Below are 11,218 nucleotides of genomic sequence, written 5' to 3'. Positions count from 1 at the left end.
GGTGTACTGTGCACCCCCGCAGGAATGCTGAGGGTGCCTGCAGCACTGTGCCCGGCTGCAGGGATGCTGGGGATCCTTCTGCCAGTGAGAGGAGACATGATGCAAGCAGCGCTGGGGTTGCAGCTGGATCACTGGCGGGGTAAGTATCTTACACAATGATTATAACAACGCAAGGCTTAACGTTAAAACCCTGTACTCTTTCTTTTAGGGTATTTTTACCCTTATCTCAGTTAATGACACTATACTTGTTTGGTTATATTTCTTTATTTGCTGTACTTCACGAAATCTATTGTGTATTGTACTAGTTGACCAAAACAAAAAAGTAAAAAAAAAAGTAAAACCAATGCAAAAGTCATCAATATTTATTTTTAGAATATTAATTACAAACACAAAATAATTACAATCTAAATACACTCAGTAATTTCCTTTTAAACCACTCAGGCCTTCAAACCAGTGAGCTCAATAGGCCTGCCAAGAGATTGTAGATTTGCTGCATTTTGTCTTTCATATTAGTGTTGAGATGTCGCACAGCAATACACAAAGCCTTTCAGAAATCTATTTATCATTAACTTGAGTAATCCTCCTGACACTTGAAGAAAATTTTGCTTCAGAATGAAATAATCGTTCAGGAATGTGAGGAAGATCCCAAGGAACAGACTATATGTCTGATTGGCACTGTGCGTATCTGTTCCAATAGCGGGTTTCATACCAGACACAGTTGAAAATCTGTTTTTGCTTTGTGTCACATTGGAGGTTATAAAGAAGTCCATATTTAACAACCAGCACAAAGGTTACCACAGCAGGACAGTAAATCCTCGGGAACCTTCACAAAAGCAGTTTTTCTTGTTAACAATCTATGGAATCATTCCCAACGCCGTTCTTCATATTACTAAGAAGAATATGAGATAAGCGTTATTAATGTCATACTCGTCTATAATTGTTATTTTTTAATATTTATCTAATGTAGGCACCTTTGTTATAAAGCAAGAATACAAAACATTAAAATGTAAAGAGTTCTAAAAATAATGTATCAGAGAACAATAAATTGTGTTTCTGTCTGCTATTTAACCAATTTGTTTAATCAATTGCATCACAGTTTTTTTTTACAGCATATTAACCTTCTGGGTGGTTCATTTCTGTCTAAAAGCGGTAGATTGTCTTTCATGAAAATTTATTTTACATTGTAGGCCTGTCACTCTTAGGCATAACTTACCGAATGCGTCCAATCTTTAATAAATGTAAAAAATTTAATACTAAACTTTAAAGAAAAAACACAAAAATCTGTTAAAACAAGGGTGCAGAAATAAATAAAAAATACTGAAACTGTACAGTAGCATATATAATACATATATAATATAATGATTACTTTACAGTAATTTGGTATTGAATCCAATACAAAATAATTTGAAATTCCCACCATGGTCCCTCACACGCACCGATGCTCGCACACACTGACGTAACCGGGAACTGCTGGGGAACATCAGCGCAATCGCCGGGGGACCAATCGGAGGAAGAGGATGCGGCCAGAGGATGGGATCGGACAGGCAGGACACTGGAGGATGCCGGTGGGAGCAGGTAAGTCTTTATCCATTACTTTTTTTTAGCAATATATATATTTTTGCATATACAATGATGTAACTGTAGTATGTATATGTTTTTTTCTCTCCGCCAATGTTAATGATACATTTATACTGATGGCTAATAGATAGTTAATGTAATTTGCCAGTTGAAATGTAAGATTAGTTATTACATATTGTATCACATATTTAATAATTTATCTTGTATACAGTCATATTTTGATGTCTAAATTTCCTCCGAAGAAGCCAATATAGGTGAAACGCGTCAGGACACGTAATCCATTTTTCAACCGCCTATGCGCTCATCTCCGCTATAATAGGAGTCAATATCTAGCTCTCCACATCCCCCACGGCATATTGCTCAGGGGGACTAAATGTGTGATGTAACACTGTATAGGTTTTGTCTACTTTTTAATACACTGCTGAATTTAAAATACCCTACTTTCTCCTATTCTTTATTCATTTCTATTGCTTCCTTCACTACTATACTGTGAAAGAAATGGTAGGAATTATTTTTTTATAGTTCACTTTAGAACAATCAATCAATATATATTGATTTAATATATGATAGATATAATAAACATAACCCAGACTATTTATTAAAACATAGCTTTGGAAAGGTAAATGTTTATTGTTGTCCTAGACACAAATTAGGAGATTTTGTCAGGACGACAACACAAGAAATAAGGAGTGTGGTTGTTAATGAATTAAAGTAAATTGGCTTTATTATTTTTATGGTTGAACAATACTTTCTGTAAAAACACCAGGGGACCTTTACAAAAATGTTTACACCAAATATTGATCAGGCTTTGACCCACAATATTTTTTTACAATGCACTCAATGTACCAATCATTTAAAATAATTCACACATCCTAAATCCTAAGTGGAAATTTTGTATATTTGGGTAAAGTTATATGATGGTTGTCTGACAATATTTATAAATAGACCCCTAGGTCTAACAGGACCCATATCAAAAACTTTATTCTGAGCTTGAAAATGTGCCCAATGTAATCATAGCAAGTCACAGCAGTGCTGATGTGGATTGTGCACTTCCCACGATACAAGAAGATTTTACAGTGCTATTCCAAACAATGACTTATGTTGTAGGTGCAGAGAAGGGGGTGGTCACAGACAGTTTTCAAGGTCCTGGGCTGACACTTTCCGTACACAAGGAAATCAGATAAGATTTTTTATTATTCCATTTAGGGATTTCAACAGTTCCTCATTAAAAAGTATATCTTGATTTGTTAGGTAAACCAGAATTCTTCCTAACCTACAATTTTATTTTTTTTTTTTTGTTTTGTGCGTGTACAATGTCAAAGAGTGTTTTTTCTCTTAAAGCTGTTTTAAAGGGTTTTTTGACAGCACGCCTGATTGCTACCCTTCTCAGCATAAATTCTGAAAATTGCAAAAGGCTGATAAAAAATTACATTTTGTTACCTACGCTACTTCCATTAAATAATTCATAAAATACATTTAGTCATATACTAATGAATACAGAGCTACAATCAGCCACAATCATCTGTGTCTTTTCATCATCATGAGGTGCATTTTAAATTGACTTTTTAATCTTTTACACACATTCGCATACAGTGTAAATCCTAAAAAGACTCAATAAGACTATAATTTTCCTTACAAAATATTATCTTCATTGTCTGAGAAGAAATATTGTTGTGTACATGGCACAGGGAAGCAATGTTTCAGTCCTCACCCTGCAATTAAGCTGTCATGGTTGGAACAAAAAGCAGATCAAACAAGAGCAAGTGTATCGGTAGTATCAAGAAAGCAAAACAGTGGGCAAAACTTGGCCAATTTATCAATGTCTTTACCCTTGTTATTTTAGAGGTCAGCGTCTATGCCAGCAGGATTAGTACATGGTACGCTTGACTAGGGTAGCTCGGACCTAACAGTCCTTCAAACCCTACACACATTACCAATAAACCCCCTCCCCACTCCCCTCAACCTGCTTACCAACTAATCCCGCCAAAAACACACAGACTCCAAAGTGCACTTAAATTGGTTGGCAAGCAGCCATTTATTTAACAAATAAATAAATAATTAAATAACCATATAAATAATATATAAACAATGATATAAGCAATCTTTCTTAACCATAATCAAAATTACCCCCAAATGAACACCATATTTTAACTTAGCATTGCAACCCTAATGAATTACACATTAACAACCAGGTTGCACGTCTCAGAAGGCATAATCCGTACACCACCATAATTCAAAACAAACAACACCACCTTGGCCCCTAGCCGCCCAGCACCACCTCAGGAGCCATAGCCAACATACCACTTTAAGAGGGACCCTACCACAGAGAATCCCTCTTACCATCAACCGCGTCTTGCATGTCCAGGAATCCTGCCTTCTACAACCCCAATCGCCACAGCGATCAGGCGTGACACCTAACATCTAAGCACCACTCCAAACTCGCAGGGCTCGCTGCACACCATCCTGTAGTCCCAGGCACCATAAGTCAGTGCCGATCGCATTCAAATGCAGTCCGTCCTGCCTCAGGTACCAGCAGGTTTCCTCTTTCAACTCCTTATGCCGTATCACTATACCTCAATTTCTAGCAATAAATCGGCCAACCTCTCTGTTGATCTTTATCCTGGCTTTGTTAATTTTGTCTATCGATCGGGCCCCCCTCTAACACATCCTGGCTATGATGTCAGACCAAACCACCACTAGGCCCGGGAATTCAATCCGCAACTGCAATAAATCCAATCTAATATCCCTGATGAGCTCCCTCATGGAGCGCTTCCCAAGATCTTTGCCACCGGCATGTACAACCACTACACCCGGAGGCCTATCTAAACCCGCATACTTTCTAATCTCAGGCACCACTGTACTCCAAAGCAAACCAGGCACCCTGATCCAGAGCAAAACTGCTTCCTCCTCCGATATCCCGAGCTGCTGTCTGTCTGGCCACACCGCTGCTCTCCTGGCTCCCCACAAAACATAGGAGTGCCCAACGATCCAGACGAGGCATGCTGATCCACCTAAAATAAAACAAAAACAACAAGTGCGAAACATAACACCACAACCCCCCAGTAAACAATTGTTCAAATCTTGCCATATAACAGATGAGGTCACACAAACACATTGAACCTCCTCGACTCCCATCGCCCAATGCGTTTAATAACCTCCTCCCCCAGACCCCACTGAGCCTTCTCTGTCGTGGCCCCAATACAGAAAGAATGTGAGGAGTAACCGTCCCCCACCACCCCCAATGTAGCTAAACATCTCCTAAATACTGCCACAAACTGAAATTTTGACAAGCAAACCCCATCATCATGAATTAGCAATGGCCCCTCCATTCTCGGCTGCACCCCACACAAGCACTTCACCGTCCCCACCGGACATACCTCAGACCCTTCCAACTGAAAAAGGACCACCTTAAAACCCCTACCTCTTTGGTCTGTCTTAGATTGTCGATTAGGAAAACTTACCTGATCCGGCGACAAGACCACATCCTGAAACAAAATACCCCGCCACCAATTCCTAGCCGGACTAACCAACTCGCTGATCCATAAAGCTCCAACACCACCACAAATGCCGACTTGAACAAGATCTTCTCATATTTGCTCACACAGACCTCATCTAACACCAAAACCAAACACTGCAACAACGCAAAAGACACTGGTCGCCGCGGATCCGGAACCCTCTTCCCCTTTCTATACCCCTTGACAGCCTGACTAACCACAAAGTCTTTTGTCACATTCTGGAATTTATGCAACTTCAACCAAAAGGCCATTCCCGCTAACTTCCGCCCAACTGAAGCCCCCTTCAACTAAATCTTTTGCCAGCCAAAACAACAACAAATGCACAAATTCCTCAGAACCGCATCCCACCCTAACTACCAAACACAAACAAAGCTTCAGCCAAAACATTGTGAACACCAGGAATGTGCTGCACAAAAATATAAACATTGTACTGCAGACATCGCAACACCAAATGCCGCATCAACCGCACCCCTGGACCTGAACTTTCTGAAAAACGATTAATAGACTGAACTACCCCCAAGTTATCACAATGTAACCGCACTTTTTTATTTGACAGCTCTTGGCAGTTCCACTGCCACTACAATGGGAAACACCATCAAATCACGGACAATCCCTATCTCCACGCACTTGTCAGGCCACGCCCCTGCACAACACTTTCCCCCAAAGTAAGCCCCAAAACCACATGCCCCAGCCGCATTCCGTATACAACTCCATGACCATCACACTAACTGGTCCATCCAACCCCAAGGCCCTCCCAATAAATTATTCAAAAAAACCACTGCCACACCTCCAAATCCGCCCGCATTTCTCTGAAAATCCTAATACAATGCGACGGCACCACCACCCCCGCTGTTGCGGCAGAAGATCTGCCCCATCCTCATGACCTTGCAAGCAAAATTCAATTCGCCCAAAAACTATTGCAGTTCCTGTAAATGCAACTACCTCCACCCACACGCCATCCGAACCTCCTCCTTTAATGCCAGCAAGTTGTCCCTTGGCAGTCTGCTCTCCATGGCCACTGAATCCAACTCGATCCCTAAAAACACTAATGACATCTTTTCAGCCGCCAACGGAATTCCAAACCGTTCTGACACATGTTGCAGCATGGCCAACAACACCCTACAAACTATCAGGATGCCCCTGGCCCATACCGCCTAACCCACTGAATCGCCGTGCCAAACGAGGTGTAAGCCACTGCACAAATGCCAGGGTCAATACCATCATTCACCGATCCCCCAGGAGGAAACGACAAATGATGTATTAACCAAAACATATCCGCCTCCTTCTTCAGAACCAGTCCCAACGGTGACACAATCAATAACGGAAGTGGGGGCTCGACAAAGGGGCCGCTCATCCTCCCCAGACTCACCTCTTTCTGCAATTTTTCTTTTACCACCTCCAGATGGCGCAGCACTGGTCGCAGCGCTGATCGCAAACTGAGCTTGGAATCCTGAAACCATTCTCAAATCCTTCCTCCAAAACGCACGCTGCTTTCAAATCTGGATCTTTTTTCACCAGCATCATCCCCCCATTCCTACTTTGTTTAAAGCAACGGTAGAGTCTGAGCACGCCACCGCACCCTGAACACTCATGCTTAAACCTGCAACCGGCCCCAAACCTGCAATCCCCCTTATTGAAGAGCCAACAGACTCCTTTCATTTTAGCAGCCGTTGATCCACAACGGCCTGAAAAAACTGTCCACCCCGTTGCCTACCGGACACCATCAAACTCATCCACAAACTAATGTCTTTATGACACCCCCTTTACTCCTTGCGCCTGCACAACAACACTTCTTAAATCACCCCCTTGGCCCTCAACCCCCCATGCCAACCCTGCTCCTTTCTAGTTTGCCCATAACCTCCTTAAGCCCTTCCAATACAGTAGCTTGCCCCCCATGCCGCGCAACCTGCCTCTTCATGTACACTGCCTGACCTCCCTCTCCTTCAAGCCCTTCTACTCCTAAATCCCCTTGCTCAGAAAAAACTCACATTCCCCAAACCCCGCTCCCTTCACCCTCCTTTCTGAATCCCCTCTGCACCTACCTGGCAAACCGGATCTTCTGGGGCCTGCCTGTAGCTGGCCAGCTAAAACCTGTCCTAGGTTATTAGTGCAGCATAATCTGTATACACCTAATCCTGCCAATAACCCCACTATACAGCTCATATGCTCATATGTTTAAGCTAGACGCAGAGTTATCACTGTATTTTATGGTTGTGAATGTTTATAACAGTTATATATGCATTTTGTTAACATAGGCAGAAAAGGAAAAAATACCTTTAAGAGTCATTATCTAGCTAGAAGAGGTAAGCCAATCACAGTGAGTCTTACACTATGCAGAGGCCTCAACCAATCACAACCAGCCTTACACTGTGTCTATGGGGAAATTCCCTAGCAAACCATGCTGTATTCAGCGTGCTAACAGAGAGAGAGAGAGAGAGAAGAGAGGAGAACAGCCAGAGTTCCAGTCAGAGAGTTCCATAGAAGTAGACAAAAGGCCTAAAAAGGTATTTAATACAGTTATATAGATTCCTGTAGTTTAATAGTGATTGGGACTGTCTGCTGAACCTCTCATGTGTTTGCTTACAGTTCCACCAACAAACAACCAACAACAAACAACCAACCAACAAACAAACTAACCAACTTCAACCTCTTACCAACCAAACCTCTTATCCATCAATCTTCATAGTTCCACCTTACCATGTCATACTGCAAACTGCACAGTTCTATCTAATACAGAGCAGACTGAGAGTTGTAGTGCAAATTATACTGCATGTCAAAGTGCTCTACCTGAGAGTCAGATCCAACCATCATTTTGTGATACCTCATTCAACACATGTTTGTACACAGACTTTCTGCTGCAGAAGCAGCAGTGTTATATGAAGAAAGTTTGAAGTTATTAAAGAAGTTATTTGAAGTATTTGGTGTGCTCTTTAAACCTACTACTTTTATGAAACGGTACTAGAGGAATTGTTGAGTAAAGACAGTCTGATCAGACTAAAGAGAGACAGAGACAATAATTCTTCTAATGCCACAGCGCACAAGGCACCTCATAGTGCTGTGCCTGCCACACTGCCAGCTCTTCCCTAGGGCCCCGCACCGCATCCAGTGCCTGTCCTGCCTCTTCTTCTCCTTGGGATGATGAGAGTTCCCCCTCCAAACGGGGGACTCCCTGCTCCCAGGAACCGGCCACATCACTTCCTGAAACCCTCTGTGACGAGTCCCGGCTTCCCTGTACGTCACTTCTGGTCTGCCGATCTCCATTTCCGGTCTGCCGATCGTCACTTCCGGTTCGGCATTCTACTCCTCTTCTGGCCGCAGGCTCCTCCCGCGTCCTCTCAGCATGCAGGGAGCGCCTCCGGACCCCGGTCGGTCTAATAGGGAAATGGAGGCTGCATTCCCTGACAGCCACAGCCCCCTCCGCAGAGCTCCGCTGCTGACGGGGATTCCTCCCTATTCTTAAACCCGCTTGAGCCCTACGCTCCCCAGCAGGCTGACTAGGAGGGTCCCCTAAGAGGCCCCCATGGCTGATCAGAGCTCTCTGAAAGGGGTCTGGACTAAGGCGCACCGGAGGTCTATGCCTCTGAGGCGGTAACTCCGGCTCACAGCAGCCCCCCCAAAACCTCTGCTACCCTCTCTTGCAGCCAGGTTTCACCTCTGGAAGCCAAGGCTCCCCGTAGCTGGGCCATGAGACCCTCAACTGATTCCATGCTTCCTACCTTTAATCACGGAATGCTGTATCCCTGCATGCTGTCTATTCTGAAAGAGTGCTTCACACTTCCTGCTTCCCCCTTTTTAAGCCCCCCTTCTCCTAAACCCCCCCTCTCAATTGTCGTGCTGACACAACCCCTCTCTACATCTCCCGGACCAATTAACTCTTTTGTTACCCTCTTGCTGTGGCTTCGCCCCACTGACATGCAGGCCCTATATCTATTCTCTGCCTACGGGCCTCACTTTATTGGAGGTCAATGTAAATCCCTTTGTTACATTATAGACCAGTGTTCATGTCCCTCTAATATTGGAGGTCAATGTCAATGCCCCGTTGCATTGGAGGTCATTGCCAATCTTCTTGGTATATTGGGGTTCAGTGTCAATGCCCCTGTTACACTGGAGATCATTGTAAATCCCCTTGTTGCATTGCAGTGTCCATGCCCCTTTTATATATGCCCCTTTTATAGGGTTCAAAGGAAATGCATCTGTTACATTGAAGGTCAATGCCAATTCCTTTGTTACATCAGAGGTCTATGTCAATGCCTCTGGTACATTGGAGGTCATTGCCAATCTTCCTGTTAAAGACAAAACAAGTGTTGCTTATCCTACCTCCTATATTAAATAAGAGTAGCCACCCCTTTCCTTTGGAAAATCAAATGGTGAAGAAAGATAAAGTAGGGTTTTTTTGCGGCTAATACTATAAAATTTTACTAGAAACAGAGAATAACAATTTATACAACAATAGATACAAATACAAATACGCTGTTTCTCACCTGACGTGTTTCACCAACTGGCTTCTTCAGGGGATGTGTGGAGGCCGTTTACATAACTGTATGTCAAAAGTAGTACAGCAATGCTGTTCAGAACATAATATAGGTAGTACACATGATAAATAAAAACAAATATCGAACTAGTTAACATAAGAAATAAAATTGCATATGTTAATGAGTTGCTTTATTCTTAAAGCCGTATTGTATTGACAGATATACTGCCACAGGCACCATACTATCCATTGACAGGTATAGCATACAGCTAAATCAATGCAGATGACAGGCACAAAGTACAACATAGCTCTCAATACTCTAGGTAACAGGTCTGATCACTTACCATCAATGTTCAGCTTTATTCATTTTGAATTTCATATTGTTGTGTGGTGGAAACCAATTATAAATGCCCCGTCCTCATACATATACATCATTCAAAATGTTTGAATATTGTTGCAAACATAATTTATTCACACTTTAAAAGAGCCAAATCTCCATCAGAATGTGATACATGTATATTTGTTTGGCCGCGCTTCCTACTCCGTCTGGATGCTTTCTCTTTAAAAGCCAATAAATAAGTTTGCTACATATGAGAGATTAACGTTTCAAGAAATGAACATCTCATGCAAGTGCAATAGAATAATGTATTATATTATTAAAGGTTATTGTTTGGTGTGTTTATTGAGTCACTGTTGGTATTTATAGCTGTGATGTTTGCCCATCAATAATTTTCCTGAAGAGGAGGCTACCGTGAAACACGTTGAAAAATAAAGACAGGAAACAACAAATGTATTTAAAACCTTTAAATCATGTATGATGACTTAAGGACCATAAACTTTTTAAGTGCTATTTATTCACTTTGAGAGGAATGATCCAGTTTGACAAAGACCTGAAAGGGAACACCAAGCCTTGCAGCCACCCATTAGTGTAAAAATAGTGTACCCTCTCAATAGGGAGCACGGCTTTTTTAAAGACAAAGGATATTGTTTCTTCCTGGCTTGCTGTGAGTTAACCAGCCCCAATGTTGGCTGCACTAATGGTGGTTGAACCACGGATTATGCACTATTGTATTTATTACTGTGGTTTAAGATGGATCTAGCCAGTCTGGCTGTTGAATTGAGATTGTAAAGCTCACTGTAATAACCAGCTGCAGTGCAATTTGGTCATCATAATACATGCCATTTGTAATGCTGTACTCATTGGCACCACTGTAGATTATCGTACAATTCATAGTACATACTGCTTTTCTTGTATTCATCCTTTTAGTGACTTATGCATTATGTATAGCCTATATAATCGTTTTATTTTTCTTTAAAATCCTCAGTTACATTTTATAGATTGTGCTTCTGATTCACCCAACAGGTATGGCCTAAACAAGTCACTGATGCTGAGTCATATTTTGTTTTTCCAAAATTGATGCGTCACAGATGTAATCATTTAAAAGGTTTTAAGGATGCAGAGGACATAGGATGGATTTTTAATTTGTTATATTCAGAATGACAATGTTTAAGAACAGATGTTTAATGACAAAAATAAGTTGACTCATTTGGTGTGAGTCACATCATGAAAGGGGTAGAGAATCAATACACCTAATGGGCTATAGGTATTATGTCTGAAAGTGCATTGACATCACTGTTACCAATGCAATTTGTT

At 41.9% G+C, this 11,218-nt stretch overlaps 1 long non-coding RNA gene across 1 annotated transcript in view; it reads right to left on the bottom strand.

The window, feature by feature from the left end:
* Positions 1-351: 351 nt before the first annotated feature.
* LOC140338686 (uncharacterized) overlaps positions 352-11,218 on the bottom strand; it is an 11,458-nt gene continuing 591 nt past the window's right edge. The window contains exon 2 of the long non-coding RNA XR_011922301.1: positions 352-889. This is a non-coding gene — a long non-coding RNA (uncharacterized lncRNA). The remainder of the gene's footprint in view (positions 890-11,218) is intronic.

Source organism: Pyxicephalus adspersus, chromosome 9, assembly GCF_032062135.1.
Source record: "Pyxicephalus adspersus chromosome 9, UCB_Pads_2.0, whole genome shotgun sequence".
In the NCBI taxonomy this organism is placed as follows: domain Eukaryota; kingdom Metazoa; phylum Chordata; class Amphibia; order Anura; family Pyxicephalidae; genus Pyxicephalus; species Pyxicephalus adspersus.
This window is presented reverse-complemented; position numbering and strand designations above follow the sequence as displayed.